General features: G+C 38.2%; 1 long non-coding RNA gene across 1 annotated transcript in view; it reads right to left on the reverse strand.

Annotated features, from left to right (window-relative positions):
• Positions 1-9,706: 9,706 nt before the first annotated feature.
• The window catches only part of LOC112547591 (uncharacterized), a 30,708-nt gene continuing 25,764 nt past the window's right edge, over positions 9,707-14,650 (reverse strand). The window contains exon 3 of the long non-coding RNA XR_003091356.3: positions 9,707-13,786. This is a non-coding gene — a long non-coding RNA (uncharacterized LOC112547591). The remainder of the gene's footprint in view (positions 13,787-14,650) is intronic.

A 14,650-nucleotide genomic window follows, 5' to 3' on the forward strand; every position in this document is an offset into this window, starting at 1 on the left:
GTAACTTGTAATGAAAACTGAAAAATATGTGGTATGTTAAATGGAACTATCAGACAAGATAAATTCCTTTATACTTTGAAAAATAAGTAATATTCAGAGGTCTTGAAATGGCTTCAGTGAAGCTTGAGCTTGACTCTGCTGAATTAATAACATATGCAAAAGTTTAAGTCAGATTCCTTTAAAATGGACATGATACTGACAAATATTTAAGGCAATATTGCAAATCTCATAAAATGTCATTCTTTATCTGAACATTATTTTTCCAAAGTCTAGTCACTTTCTTTTTAAAGGTTTTAAAAGTATTTTGCATGCGAGACATCCATTCAGATTATGAAATTGTATAAACAATATTAATTTAACATTCGATTTCAGCAAGGTGAAAATATACATCTTTGTCTGTTTTTATTATAATTAACTTATCATACTTGAACAAGTAATGGCATATATCTAATTTACAAAAATAGCCATAACTTAGTTATAGAAGATATAATGTGCTGTATAATATAATGTCATTGCCATACCTAATGTATCATGCGCTGAAAGAATTGAAATTCTCCTTTTTTGCGGGTGAGAGGAATTATTGTAAAGACGTTATTGTAAAGAATGATTGTAAGGACATTCTACTTTACAAACCATGTTGTCTTCTCTATGCCTTTACATGTACAACCCTTGACATTATTTGATGTCTTGAGATCAATTCAAAGATCTTCACTGGTTCCCATAACAGGATGGTGTGCCCCTTTACGGTCCTGGGACCAGCCAACTCTGTTGAATAATCAGATGCATCTGAAAAGGGGATAGGTGTTCTCTATGAAGATCCAGACTTGTCATTAAGGCTGATGAAGCAGAATCAGCAGGCAGCACACTGGGAGAGGCTGCCAGACTCTCTGGGAAGCCATAGGAGCCTCCAAGGGAGAGGACTGGAAGCCAGCACTTAGGGTATGCCTACTCTACAGAGTTTTCTGAAAAACTACCATTTTTCTGAAAAAATTTCAATTACATCCACACTGCAATCACATTCTTCTGAAAGAAAATGAAAAGAATATTGGTTTTTCCAATATTGGTAATCCTCATTCTACGAGGCAGAAGCCTTTTCCAAAAGAGCTCTTTCAGAAAAAGGTGTGTGTGGATGGGGAAGAGGGAGTTCTTTCAAAAGAAGAGGAAAGGGGAAGAAGCACAAGTGCTCTGGTGGCCACTCAGTCCTTATTAGTCACAGCTGAAATGTGAGAGAGTGTCCACACTAAATAGATTCTATCTTTTGGAATAAGTTTTTCTGGAAGATCTCTTCTGGAAAAGCTTCTTCCAAAAGAAGCTACAGTCTAGACATAGCCTCAGTTATAAGAGCAGAGAAGATATCACAGAGCCCCAGGAGTAGGGACAAAGAGAATGCTGGAGTGTTGCTGAGGAAATGGCAAAATTTGCTTTCTTATGTTCAGTAAGTACATGGTGGGAATATTGTTGAATGTCAGCATAGAAGAGGAACCTTAGTAGTGGCAGAAGATCCTTCGATTAAGATTCCTAATTGAGTGGACATTGTCAAATTTGAACTTTGATGACTTTATTTTTTGACTTGAAATACTCACATTTGTCATAATAAATGAGCCTGAACAAGGATGTTATTAAAATGATATTCTCAACAGCATGAGGAAGGGGAAACTGAGGCAGAGCACTAAATTGCCAAGTCTTGCTCACTGCAGAGGAGCGTCACTAGATAGGCTGCCTACTTTAGAAGGCCATCATAGTCTGACAGTATTCTTCCCGTTTTGTTTTCATTGTTTTTTGGCCATCTGTGTTTTGTTTTTTTGTCATGTGTTTTTTAAAAGTACATAGGAGAATTTGATAGAAATATATGGCAAGTGCATCTGTTGTTTTGGGTAATTTTGTAGGGTCCTCAGTCCATGCAGAAGACTGCAATGTCTAATATATGCAGAAGACTGCAATATCTAACATAATACCCACATCTCTATTGTGGCTCAAATGTAAAAGTTGCTTGGAGACCACATTTTCTGATGTGTTTGTGAAAATGGGCTATTTGCAGAGGTGCACCAACATAGGCAGAAAAAAAATCCTCTAAAAAAATCCTACACAACACATGTCTTATTTCCAGCCCCAGCAGGTGATCACATGTTCCACTATGAAGAAAAAAAACACACAGAACTAGAAAATGCATTGAGCTCAAACATACACATTTTCTCCCAAGTCTTCCCTTGGAGGCAACATCTCAGGTTCACCTCCCCCACTAAATGGACATTTCAAGATCCCTAAGGATTTTGCTAGTACATGGGCAGAGAGTAGAAACATCCATGAAGTGGCCCTGAACTTTCACATACCTCCCTTGCCTTCCCCATGCTCATAACAGCATGACTGCATCACAGTTATGCAGCAGATGGAGACTGAAATGGATACTGCTTCTCAAACCGAGTTGAGGGTTAAACTGGCAGTAACTTTTGGGTAGATTTTTTTAAAATGTATTTATCCAACCTACCCCCAGGCGTGAGGTGCACCCACTATCCATTATCTTTCCCTCCCTTGGCTCTGTTGTCTTCCTCCGTCCGACAACAGAGCACATAACACAGAAAAGGGCTACTACAATGTGATGGAGTGGTGATTTAAAGGATTGTTGTTTTCTCTTGAATTTGAATTTGAAACACAGTTCCAGTGCATAGACTAGCATTGCCAGTCCTCGGTGTTCAAAAATCTTAAATCAGGCCCCCAAAATCAATAGTGGATTTAAACACATGTTATAAATTCTTCTATGTAACTGTTTTGGGACCTGCGGTCATTCATAGTGCATTTGGATCACATTTTTAAGCTTTGTCTGACAACCACGAGGACTAGACATTTACTATTTTTTTAATAAAAGCCTAGATTCTCATGTAGTCCTAGGACTCCAGGAGCTAAAGTTTTAAGAAAAAAATAAATTTCATCAGGCTGTAACCATAAGAGTTGGGAACACTTATTTATAAATAGCTCTCTGTAGTCCTCATAATGTGTGAGAGTAAACATAAAAGAAGGCATGTTTCAAGCTTCTTAAGGAGTGATAAATATAAATAATGTATATGATTTCTTTGTACTGGAGAGTAGTATATGATCCAGTCTTGGGATAAGATACTCTAAGATAGGACTACTCTTGCAGTGTAATATTCCGATGCTTATCCAGACCTTTATCAGAGGAAAGATTTCAAAATCTTGTATATGTGGGTTTTCTGTGTTTTCAAAATGAAGAAGGATGGCTTTGTGGTTAAGGAAGGTGACTGGTAGTGTTGTTTGTTCTGGTTCTACCCTATACACTGCATGGCTGTAGGAAAGATTGTTGATGAAAATGCCAAAATATTTTCAAATGTCTTGGCCATAAATTATTTACCTTTTCACTGCTCTAAAGAGTAAGATTAACATGTCAGGTATAAAGAGAATATCTTATCTATCCTTACATTTGCTAAAAATGTAAGTCTCCAAAGTAGAAATCAATGGAGAGCTAATGTACAAGAACTCTAAAAACATTGTTTATTAATGTTTTCATATATAGGCATGTTTCCTAATTGAAAACTATTTTAAAGAATTAGTACTACTTCATTTTAACACCAGACTTGCATAATCCAGAAACAAATTTCAAGGTTCATGTCCTAATCTGCCTTTTTTAGTATCTTGGAAAATCACACCGAGTTTACCTTAAACCCATGACTGTCTGAAATACCAAAAAATTAGAAAATGTCAGATAATTTCTCATCAACTTCTCTACATAACTCTGGTAGAAAACCACTGGTATAAAGGTCCTTCAAGGGGTACATAATTTCATCTAGATATTTGCCTAGTTTTACAACAGGCTATATAAAACACACTAGTAACACCAAATAACAGGTCATACAAACAATAAGCTGTCTTTACGGTTCTTTTTTTACTGTGCATTGAAATGAGTACAATATTTATATTACAGCTGATTCCTTTTACAAGAAATAAGAAAATAAGCAATTTTTCAATAATGAGGTGCTATGCCACTTGTATTTTTATGTCTTTTAAGAGAGATGTAACTGTTGGGAATGCAAAACACATCAGATTCCTGAAAGGGGAACGGTAGTCTGGAGAGGTTGTGAGTCACTGCCCTACACCATGTATCAAGTTTCCTCCTTCAACTAGACAGTCCCTTTTTTCACTGACTGATTTATCTCTGTGTCGTGTTGGTTATAAAGGATGCTATTACAGTGAGACCCAATACTGTTGTTGCCTTTCTCAGACTGCAATGCTGTAGAGGTCCCAAGCTTATAAACTGATGCTATCCTGACTCAAGTCCTGTCCTGTGGCAACTTTGAATCAAAAGTGCTACCAATACTGTAAGACTGAATGGCTCGGTCTGAGCACAGCATTATGTTTGGGAACACAGAGACAATTTCATCCCTGAGAACTCTAATGAAGTTATGTTAAGTTTCTCTATTCTTGTTCTATTCCTATACTAGTCTATATTTCTATTGTGGTCCTTTTCTAACCTTGAATCTTTCATAAAGCTTTACCATAGTGTACAAGATGGAACATAGATACCTGACTGTTATAAGTCCTTGTCTTCACACCCTGAAAAGGCAATATAACCAAGAAAATATATATAACCAAGATATTTTTATAATATTTTGTATTACTGACGGAGAGAAAAAAAGCTTGATTTCCTCTCCCTCCACTCCATAGTCTGTTTCTAAACCTGACCTCTCCCACTGTTCCATTCACTGGTTAACAATTAATAGAAACAAATTTTTCACAGCTGTGTTGCTGTAACCTCAATGCAGCAGAATTTGTAGCATAAAAGAACCAAATAAGTACAAGAGTACTTCACATTTCTGTCACAGCTTTCTTGAATGGTAATCCCATCTAAACAGGGAATATCTCTTTCATCTATGAATGTACAGCACCTACCACAATGAGGCTAGATTTTCCATAAATCAAATAATGAATTGAAATACAAATAATCCTGCATGCACAGGTCTCTTGATGCCTCACCAAGGTGAATGGATTAAATCTCACACCATCTCCAAGATAAGTAAACAGAGTGGCAACAGTTTGAAAAGTGGACAGTGATGAGACACTTCAGTATTCAAGTTCTCCATCCTTTGCCCTGATTTTCAGAGTGGATGATCTCCTGTAGCTCCTGTTAACTTCAACAGTAGTTGTGAGTGCTTAGCACTTATTAAAATTGGGCCAGAGCCAGGCAGTTCCTCTTTGGAGATCAAGGAGTGAAGACTGGCTGATTGTGCGATCAGCAGTACCGTGATCAGTTCAATGTGGAGAGCTTATTGCAGACTGGACTGAGGCCCAGGATCAGCCACTGAAGACCAGGGATTGGCTGGTGGTAAGAGCTGTAGAGTCCTAGACAGGGTGCTGATGGAACTTTGAGACAAAGCCCTGAGGTAAAGTCAAGGATGTTGCAGGACTAGGGAGAAATGGCTCAGGGACTGAGAATAGCAGTAGAACTTTAATGAATGGGACACCACAGGCAATTGCTATTTACAGAGTCTCTGGACTTGAACGCAGACTATGTCCACACTGGACGCTTCTTTCAGAAGACGCTTTTCCGAAAGAGATCTTCTGAAAAAAACTTCTTCCAAAAGAGAGCATCTATATAGCAAACGTGCATCAAAAAAGTGATCTGCTTTTTCAAAAGATAGCATCCACTCTGTGTGGATGCTGTCTCACATTTAAGCTTTTATTACTATGGATGGAGTGGCCACCAGGACACTTCTGCTTTTTCCTCTTTCCTCTTTTGAAAGAACTCCCTCTTCCCCGTCCACACACGCCTTTTTCCAAAAGAGCTCTTTCAGAAAAAGGCTTCTTCCTCATAGAAAGAGGTTTACCAATGTCGGAAAAACCCCTCTGTCCTTTTGATTTTTTTTTTCAAAAGAACGTGATTGCAGTGTGGACGTAAGTGAAGTTTTTTCAGAAAAATGGCATTTTTTCCAAAAAAAAAACTCTGTAGTGTAGACATACCTCCCAGAGTAGTGGCCAGACATGGGTCCTTCTAAAACCCCTCCAAATAGTTATTGGGGCAGGGGAGAAAAAAAGCCTGGTCCTAAAGTAATCCAGAGGAAGGAACTCTGGGATACCATCCCATACTAGAGCAGGAAGACGTAGCAAGAGCATGCAAGCACATGATCTGAGCCAAAAGAGGGCAAACCAGTTACAGTGAGATAAAAAACAGAACTGAATTGTAGCTGCTTTAAACTCCATTAATTACAACATTCACTGCAGCCTTCCTCATGTGTAAGTACGAACATCAAGATTAGCAAGGCCAGATGTTATGCAAGATGCTTTTCATTGGTGATGTATTTGTATAATTATATGTTAATGCCTCATTTTCAGCTCAGAGCATTACTTATGAAATTTAGTATTAGTGATTTCAATTTGTATGCATTTCCTTCAACTTATCTCTGCTTCTATACTTCTTCCCAGTTTCAGTGCTTATAACAAATTCCTAGATGGATCATGATGGGTCATAATAATGCAGGCTTGCTGGTATAAACAGAAGTAGAAGCTGTTAACGCCTTCTGAACAGCAGAAGTAGATTAGGTGATATTCATAGTGTGCATATTCTGCCTGCCTGTCTCATTGAGCTATGTGGTATATTGAACTTGTTCTGAAAGGCATGTTCATGAAAGGCATCAGTTGTACATGACTTAATGAGAATTACATAGGTAGTTGATGACACTAGATCCAGTTGCCCTTTGAAGAGAGCATGCCAATTTCGTTCTAGTCCCATTTTAAGTCAATGAACCCTTGCCCTCACCAATGGCGTCACTGAATAGTGACCTTCGCAATCATGGTGTCATAGTAGTCCCCTTTCTACTATAGCTCAGTAAGGCTATGTCTAGACTGCAAGCCTCTTTCGAAAGAGGCTTTTTCGAAAGTATCTTTCGAAAAAGCCTCTTTCAAAAAAGAGCGTCTAGACTGCAAGCAGTACTTTCGAAAAAGCAAGCCGCTTTTTCGAAAGAAAGCAGCGAGTGAGTCTGGATGCTCTCTTTCTAAAAAGCCCTGTTGGCATTCAAGAACGCCTTTTTTTGAAAGAGCACTTTCGAAAAAAGGCGTTCTTCCTTGTGAATGAGGTTTACCGCCGTCGAAAGAAAAGCCACGTTCTTTCGATTTAATTTCGAAAGAACGCAGCTGCAGTCTAGACGCAGGTGAAGTTTTTTCGAAAAAAGGCTACGTTTTTCAAAAAAAAAAACCCTGAGTCTGAACACAGCCTAACAATCTAGCATATCTCTTCATAAATATTGACTTTTAAATTACATTTTGAATTTGGCACCACCAAAGTTTCTGTAGAATGTCATTCTATAAATCAAATGTGTAAGAGCAGTGCTCATTGTATAAATAAAATCTGTGAAGGTTTCCTGTGAAATATTTTTCCAAACAGGGAACTAAAGCTCCCAGAGATCATCAATGAAAGGTCCCTATTGAATAGCAAGTGCCACTGTAGATTATTTGTCAAGCAATATGACTAACATCACACTTTGATCTCATCTCATTGGGCTCCAGTTTATTTAATGTGTCACACTTTGTCTTGTATTTCACCTCAGCTGTTCTTGTTTTAACATTTAAATGCCTTGCTTCTACTACATCTGATACTATAGTAGCACTGTAATCTGAGATTACTGTTATGTGACTTTCTTTTTATATAACTTCTGATGAAGAAGCGTTATTGTAAAGTTTGTCAACAAGATCAGTTTTAAAGTGTCTTGCATATTAATCTAATTTGTTTTTATTTGGAGTATTCAATTTCACTGTGAATGGAAATCTCATTGTAATTTAAGTAATAGATCTTGTGACTCCCTCTGTACACTTAGGGTCAAATATTGTAATTGATGGGTTCATAGAGAATGCAGCTGTACATTCAATCAGATGCTGTTCTACGTCAACAAACAGAATGTTCATTGATATCAATAATATGGGTGTCAACAGGAGCTCTGTGCATAGATCATGAACAAGATAAGCCTCTTATAGTAGAATATTTCTTATTTTGAGTAAGTTGACCAACCCAATTTCAGTCATTTCTTATTTTTCCTTTTATTCCATTTTAAATTAAAATGCAGATTTGTTCACCCACAGCAGAAGTTAGCTACACACTGCTTAGATAAGAGATATCAAAACAGAGAAATTAAAGTGATCTGTAACTAAGTTGTATTTCTGCTGTAAGTCTGAGTGCGGCAGTCTTATCACTTAAAATCATAACAGAAAAATAGAAATAAATGGATTTTCTTTTCCTCAGATACCTACTGACTCACAAAGCTCTTGTTGCATCTGTCAATTAATGCTGTTGAGAGAACTCAGAACATGAGCTGAAAAATAAAACCATTTTTATTTCAGAAATAAAATATGTTAGAATATATTTTCAGTATACATGCTAAGGATAAATTGCAGTACGCACCTGATCTTATACATATGTTCATATGTATGGGCCTGATCCTATACTCTTGTTCAGAGGGTTGTTTTTTTTAATTGTAGGCTCAGTAGTAAACCATAACCCCCACTCTAAAGCTTGTATAGAAAAGTGACAGGTGTTTCCATTCTTGGCTGTGGGAGCTCTGAGGATAGTTTATCAAGAAAATTGAAATGCATACGCCCTTTGCATGTGGTGCAATCTGTGCTAATCGCTATCCCGAGCTTGGGTGCTCACTAATTGGATGTTACACTAAATCAGACACAGTGAGTAGTGTTCCATGTAAGCTGAGTTTTTGGGCGGCCACCCAGGACTATGACAAATGACACCCAGCTGGTTAGCAGAACGCCCACAGCACCCACTGCCAGCAGCATGTTTCTACCCGCACATGCCTCATTGCACATAAAATTTATTCTACACATGGATGGAAAAAATTAGAGGGAACATTGACAGACAGGTTTTTCAACATTTGCCTTTTGTTTTGGACTTTTACCATTTTAACTTTTTTTTTCTCCATTTCTTGGAGAATAACACTTATCAAGTCCTGTAACATGAATCAGTTAAAATAAAAATGACAAAATTTAACACAAACTTTCTGCTATTGAGACATTTGAGACAGGCTGGTAACTGACTTGTAATGTTCTTATGAATGAACAATGACACTTCATAATAATGGGAGCAAGGACTTAATTCTGTGCAGTACTAGGCAAATAGAAATTAAGGGTGTATCACAAGCAAAGAATAAAGCTGTGTTTGCACAATACCTAACAGAATGGGGTCTAGATACTATAGTAATACAAGTAATAATGGCATTTGAAACTGGTCCTACTCAATGACTTCTCAGGATTACAGGGACATTGATGGATAACAACCTTATTTATCCACATGCTGTCAAATGTAAAGTTATTGGCTAATGCAGGGGCAGATGACCATTTTGCGGGGCCCAGTGCAGCACTGGATATAGGGCCCCCTTTTGCCACGTCGCATGCTCAGGGCTTCTTGAAGCGCTGGGTCCGAGGCGGCCGCCACGCTCGCCCTGCCCTATATCCACCCCTGGGCTAATGAAGCAGTTGGCATTCATAATTTATGCAAGGGAGAGGTCTCAATCCTTCATGTATGAGAGAGATTTTGTTGGGGTATACTATAGGTTGCTATATTTTATTCAGTGGGAACCAAGAAAAACCTGGATAGATGAGTAGCAGATGAAATTCACTGACTAGAACTGGAAGAAACTATGTTTTCCACAGAAAATTCTGTGATTTTAAATTTTTTTTTCTGTTACAAAAGAGGAAAACATTTCCCACAAAACAAAATTCTGACAACAAAATCACTTTCAGTCAGGGACATTTTGGTTTTGGTAATATTGAAATGCTTTGTTTTGATTTTGATATTTTATTTTTTTAACATTTTCCTGAAATTAAATTTCATATTCAAAAGTTGTTTTGAAACATTCCATTCTAAAAATGTCAAAACAGCATTTCAACTTTATCAAAATCCTTTTCCAATTTTTTCCTGAAATGAAATGTAAAAATCAACACATTTCTATAACAAGTTTTGCTTTTTATTAACTAGCATTTTCTGAGAGAAAAAACATTCAGTTGGAAATTTTGCAACCAGTTCTACTGTTGGCAAATGCTGTTTAATGTGCATTATAAAAGAATATTATGAATGGCTCTAAATTAACTGTAACCACTCAAGAAAAAAAGCCTGGATGTTCATGTGGTCTAGCTCAAAGAAAATATCTGGTCGATGTGGTAATGTGGTCAAACCTGGGGCATCACACTTTACATGTAAAAGGTTGTATAAAGAGACTTTATAACAATTACTCTCCGGCTGCGTCTAGACTGGCAAGTTTTTCCTCAAAAGCAGCCGGTTTTGCGAAAAAACTTGCCAGCTGACTACACTGGCTGCTTGAATTTGCACAAGAACACTGATGACCTAATGTAAGATTGTCAGTGTTCTTGCGCAAATACTATGATACTCCCACTCAGGGATAAGCCCTCTTGCACAAATGCTTTTGCGCAAGAGGGCCAGTGTAGACAGGTAAAAATTGTTTTGCGTAAAAAAGCCCCGATGGAGAAAATGGCGATTGGGGCTTTCTTGCGCAAAACCGCATCTAAATTGGCACGGACGCTTTTCCGCAAAAAGTGCTTTTGCGCAAGAGCATCCATGCCAATCTATGCTTTTAACGGAAAAACTTTTCCATTAAAAGCCTTTGCGGAAAATCATGCCAGTCTAGATGCAGCCTCCATGTCCACTGACAGTGGGATAAGAAATAATCAGTTTAGTTTGCACCAAGGGAGATTTATATTAGAAATTAGGAAAAGCTTTTGTACTTTAGGAATAGTGAGACACTGGAACAGATTAACGTGGGAGCTTGCGGAATCCCTGTCACTTCAGATTTTTAAGAACAGGTTAGACAAACATCTGTCAAGATCATCTAGGTACATTTAATTCTGCCTTCGTGTGTGTGGGATGGATCATTCAGTGACCTCCTGAGGCCGATGCTACATTTCTATGAAACCAAACAAAACAAGTCTGTGTAAATTCAGATGGTTGCATCCCAGGTCCAAAGAAGTACTGAGCATCTGCAGCATTCATTAAACTCAACTGGAGATATGTCTGTGCTCAGCTCCTCTAAAAATCAAGCTTTTCTACAGTGTACTGGTAGATTTATATGATAAAGTGGGGTGCAATCATTTACAGAGGCTAGATCATCTCAATTTCATGGATTGTTCTTATTATCCTATATTTTGATTATTTAGTTAGAGTTGATTGCTCAAGGTCATTCAGCAAATTAAAAACCTCATAATTAGAGAACCTAAAGGCTGTGACATGCATTTCTTTGCTTTAACTATTAGACCACCTGAATAAATAGTTTAACTAGGCTCCTAAGTAGAGACTGTGTTCAACAATCAGGTTGAAACAAGCCTGTTGGAAATTTCAGGGAGCCCTGATATTTAACACAGAGAGGTTTTGTTGGAGATCGCCCTTATATATAAGGAAACCTATGCTAAGGTGCTGGTGTTTTGGGGTTGTTTCAAGTAAGAGAACAGATGACTGTCCAGACAGAAGTGTCATAGATAGCAATGGCCTGAATTGTCTATGATTTTAAATTCTTATCAATGCCAGTTTGTGGAACTTTTCAACAGTACCAATGATGATTAGATGTCTAACTTCCGTTCACTTTGTCAGTTTCCTATGTAGTTAGGCAATGTAAGCATTAGAACTGTTTATGGTTGCTCAGGCAGCTAAGCAAACGCGCTGCTGCAATTCTATTTGTTTCTTGTGAATTAGAAACAAACAGTTATCTTTGTTCTATTTTTGTGCTTTGTTCTATTTTTGTGCACTAATATTATCAATAAGGTCAGCTAGAAGTCACAACACTGGAAGCTAAATGATCACTGCAGTCTAGAAGGGGGAGTTCATACACCGGGGTTTGTTTTTGTTTTTGTTAGGGAGTCCTGTATATAAGCAATATTATAAAACGGGGTGGGGAATGTAAGGCCTAGGGGCTAGATGCAGCCCCCAGCTTACCTGGATCCAGCCTCTAAGACTTGGGGCTCTCCCTTCCCCACTGAGGGACAGATTAGTGAGGGTTTAGTTGCTTCTCACTTGTGTGCGGCCCCCAACTGATTTTTTCTGTGTATCAGTGGCCCCCAACCCAAAAGAAGGTTTCCCACTCCTGTTATAAAGAAATTTCTCAGGAAGAGATTATTGGTTATAATTCCTGTTCTTCTCTGATTAAGTTTAAATTCCAGTCTTGCATTAAATGTACTTAATATAGAACCCTTGCAAATGGCACATAAAATTCAGTTCCATCTGTTTTTCAACGGTGCCATATGTATTATAGAATCATAATTTTCATTGCCATGATGCAATTTCAATTATAAATATCTATTCCAGGAGTGTATTAGTCAGGGATATATATACAATTATCATTAGCATGCTATATGGAAGTAATTTGTATTTTGTATTTATTCTACAAAATGTAAATTTGGGTTATCCTGTGCATGTGTTAAAATAGGGCAAAAGTCAAAGTTTACTTAAAATGTTTTCTTTTGGGGCCCATTCCTACTTAGAAGGAACACGTGTATGTGGTTTGCATAGCAGCAGATGTGTGTTTGTGGGGAAAGGGATAGTGTGGTGTTTGGGTAGTGGCAGCTGTGTTTCAGGTTGGAGAGGCAACTTGGGAGACAGATTACACAATGTATGGGAGTGGGGGTCCTACAGCAGGGTGAGGTGGGCAGATGCAGAAATGTAGATGTTTGAAAATGGTTAATTATCATTTAATTTTTAAAAGTGTTTATGCCATACATAAATGATTGAAAATTATGTTCATTACATCATGCATACACCAAGCCAATACACAAGTGTGATGTAGAAGAAAGTTGTTAAATAAATATATTAAAAGTTATACATGAAAACCCAATATGCATAAGCACATGGATTTATGGGGAAATTATGTACTGAATTGAAGGACATAGCGTCCAGTCTTGTCTCTTGGGTACAATAATACAACAGATTTTTTTTTTTAATAAAGAAACCATTGCTGCTCATGTGGAGCCAACCTTTGATTGAGCATGGAGTCTGAATCATGGCTCTCAACCATAAAAAGACACCTTTGGATCACTGTCAAATCTCATTATTTGGCTTTTATAGTACTTCCTGCCTATTCTACAGTAAATGTTAAATACTATTTTGAAAAATGTGTAAATTACCTAAGCCACATGCGATGACGGGCAAAACATTTAAAACTGTTACTAATACATCTCTGATCAGCAAATCTTAGACCAAATGTTAACAAATTGCAAAAACGCCCACACAAAAGCTAAAATAAAATAAGGAAAGAAAACAAACAAGCAAAAATATTAGACTGAAATAACCAGATGCTAGAGAAAATAACTGGGCCTATAATGGCTCAGTGAGATGGGGGAAGCTTGTTTAGTCACTGCTGTTGCTGTGTGAATTTTAATGGGTCTAAAATGAAACCCCAAAGCCTCATAACAATGGTAGAGAATCACAGAAAGAAATACTTTCTTTTAACATCGATTTAAGAACTTTGTTAGATTAAGAAAAATTGTATTTTCCCTAAAATTACACTGTCTTGATGCAAACCTCACAGGCCAGGGAGCTGCTCGAGCTGATGTGCTTCTTTAGCTGGTGGGGTCGTGCAGGTGGATTTTTGTTTACTTCAGGTGAGGGCAAGGGATTCCAGTGCAAGGACGTAGTTGTGACCAGGGTAGGGGAGACAGGATTCCAGGGCAAGGGCACAGATATTAGTGGGGGCACATGCAAGCAGGAGGAGATGGGGGTGTCAAGGTGAGGATTCAGTTTCATGTCTTTTTTGTAGGATCCTGGTCTCTGCCTGAGCTCCTGGAAACAGGGGGAAGACACTGTTAAATTGCTTGTGCTTTATTGCCAACCCCAATCATTCAAAACTCATGAATAATCTGCCCCGCCCCACCCCACAAAAAGAATTTATTTTTTGAAATCACAGATAATAATATACTTGGTGATTTTTTATTTGGCATCTGGTGTTTGAGGTCTTTGGTTGAACTTGGGGCATGTTTCCTAGCTTTTCTCCACAAACCATGAGACCTAAAGTCTTCCTTTAAAAAAAAAAAGTCTGGGATTTTCTTCTAATACCATGTACCAACAAAGAATCATAATCTATTAAATCAGAGTAATTACAGAGTGGTGGATGAGGCATCAAGTAGTGAAATTCTCAGATCTGGCTTAATTCTAACAAACTTGCTCGTGCTTTTCAGGAAAAAATAAAATGCATGAATTATCAGGAGGCTTGTGATCAAATCAGGAGAGTTGGCATCACTGATGTCTAGTGAGTTTCACGACATGAATTAATAGTTTCACAGCTTGCATCTATGACTTTGCACACACCTTTCCTGGGCCACAGGGATGTGCTGGGAGAAGCATGGAGCTAGCAGTAGGAAGCCACTCTAGCACCACTGTATTGCTGGTGGTGGTAGCAGGGGCCTCCAGGAGGTTTTAAATCACCCAGAGACTGCAGAAAGGGGCATGGATTGTATTGGGAGGGAGTGTGTGGGCCAGTAAGAGGGGCTAGGAGATGTGGAGGGGAGAGGAGAATGCCCAGAAACCCCTGCTCCCCATCCCAGACCTCTGCAAGAGGGCAGTGCCTGCTGGCTTGCTAGGAGAATTTGAGGACTGGCACTGCCCCTAAAGTAAACTGAATTTGAGACTGCTGGCCTATAATTTTCT

The sequence above is a fragment of the Pelodiscus sinensis genome, chromosome 1, assembly GCF_052426305.1.
Source record: "Pelodiscus sinensis isolate ZL-2025 chromosome 1, ASM5242630v1, whole genome shotgun sequence".
NCBI classification, from domain to species: Eukaryota; Metazoa; Chordata; order Testudines; family Trionychidae; genus Pelodiscus; species Pelodiscus sinensis.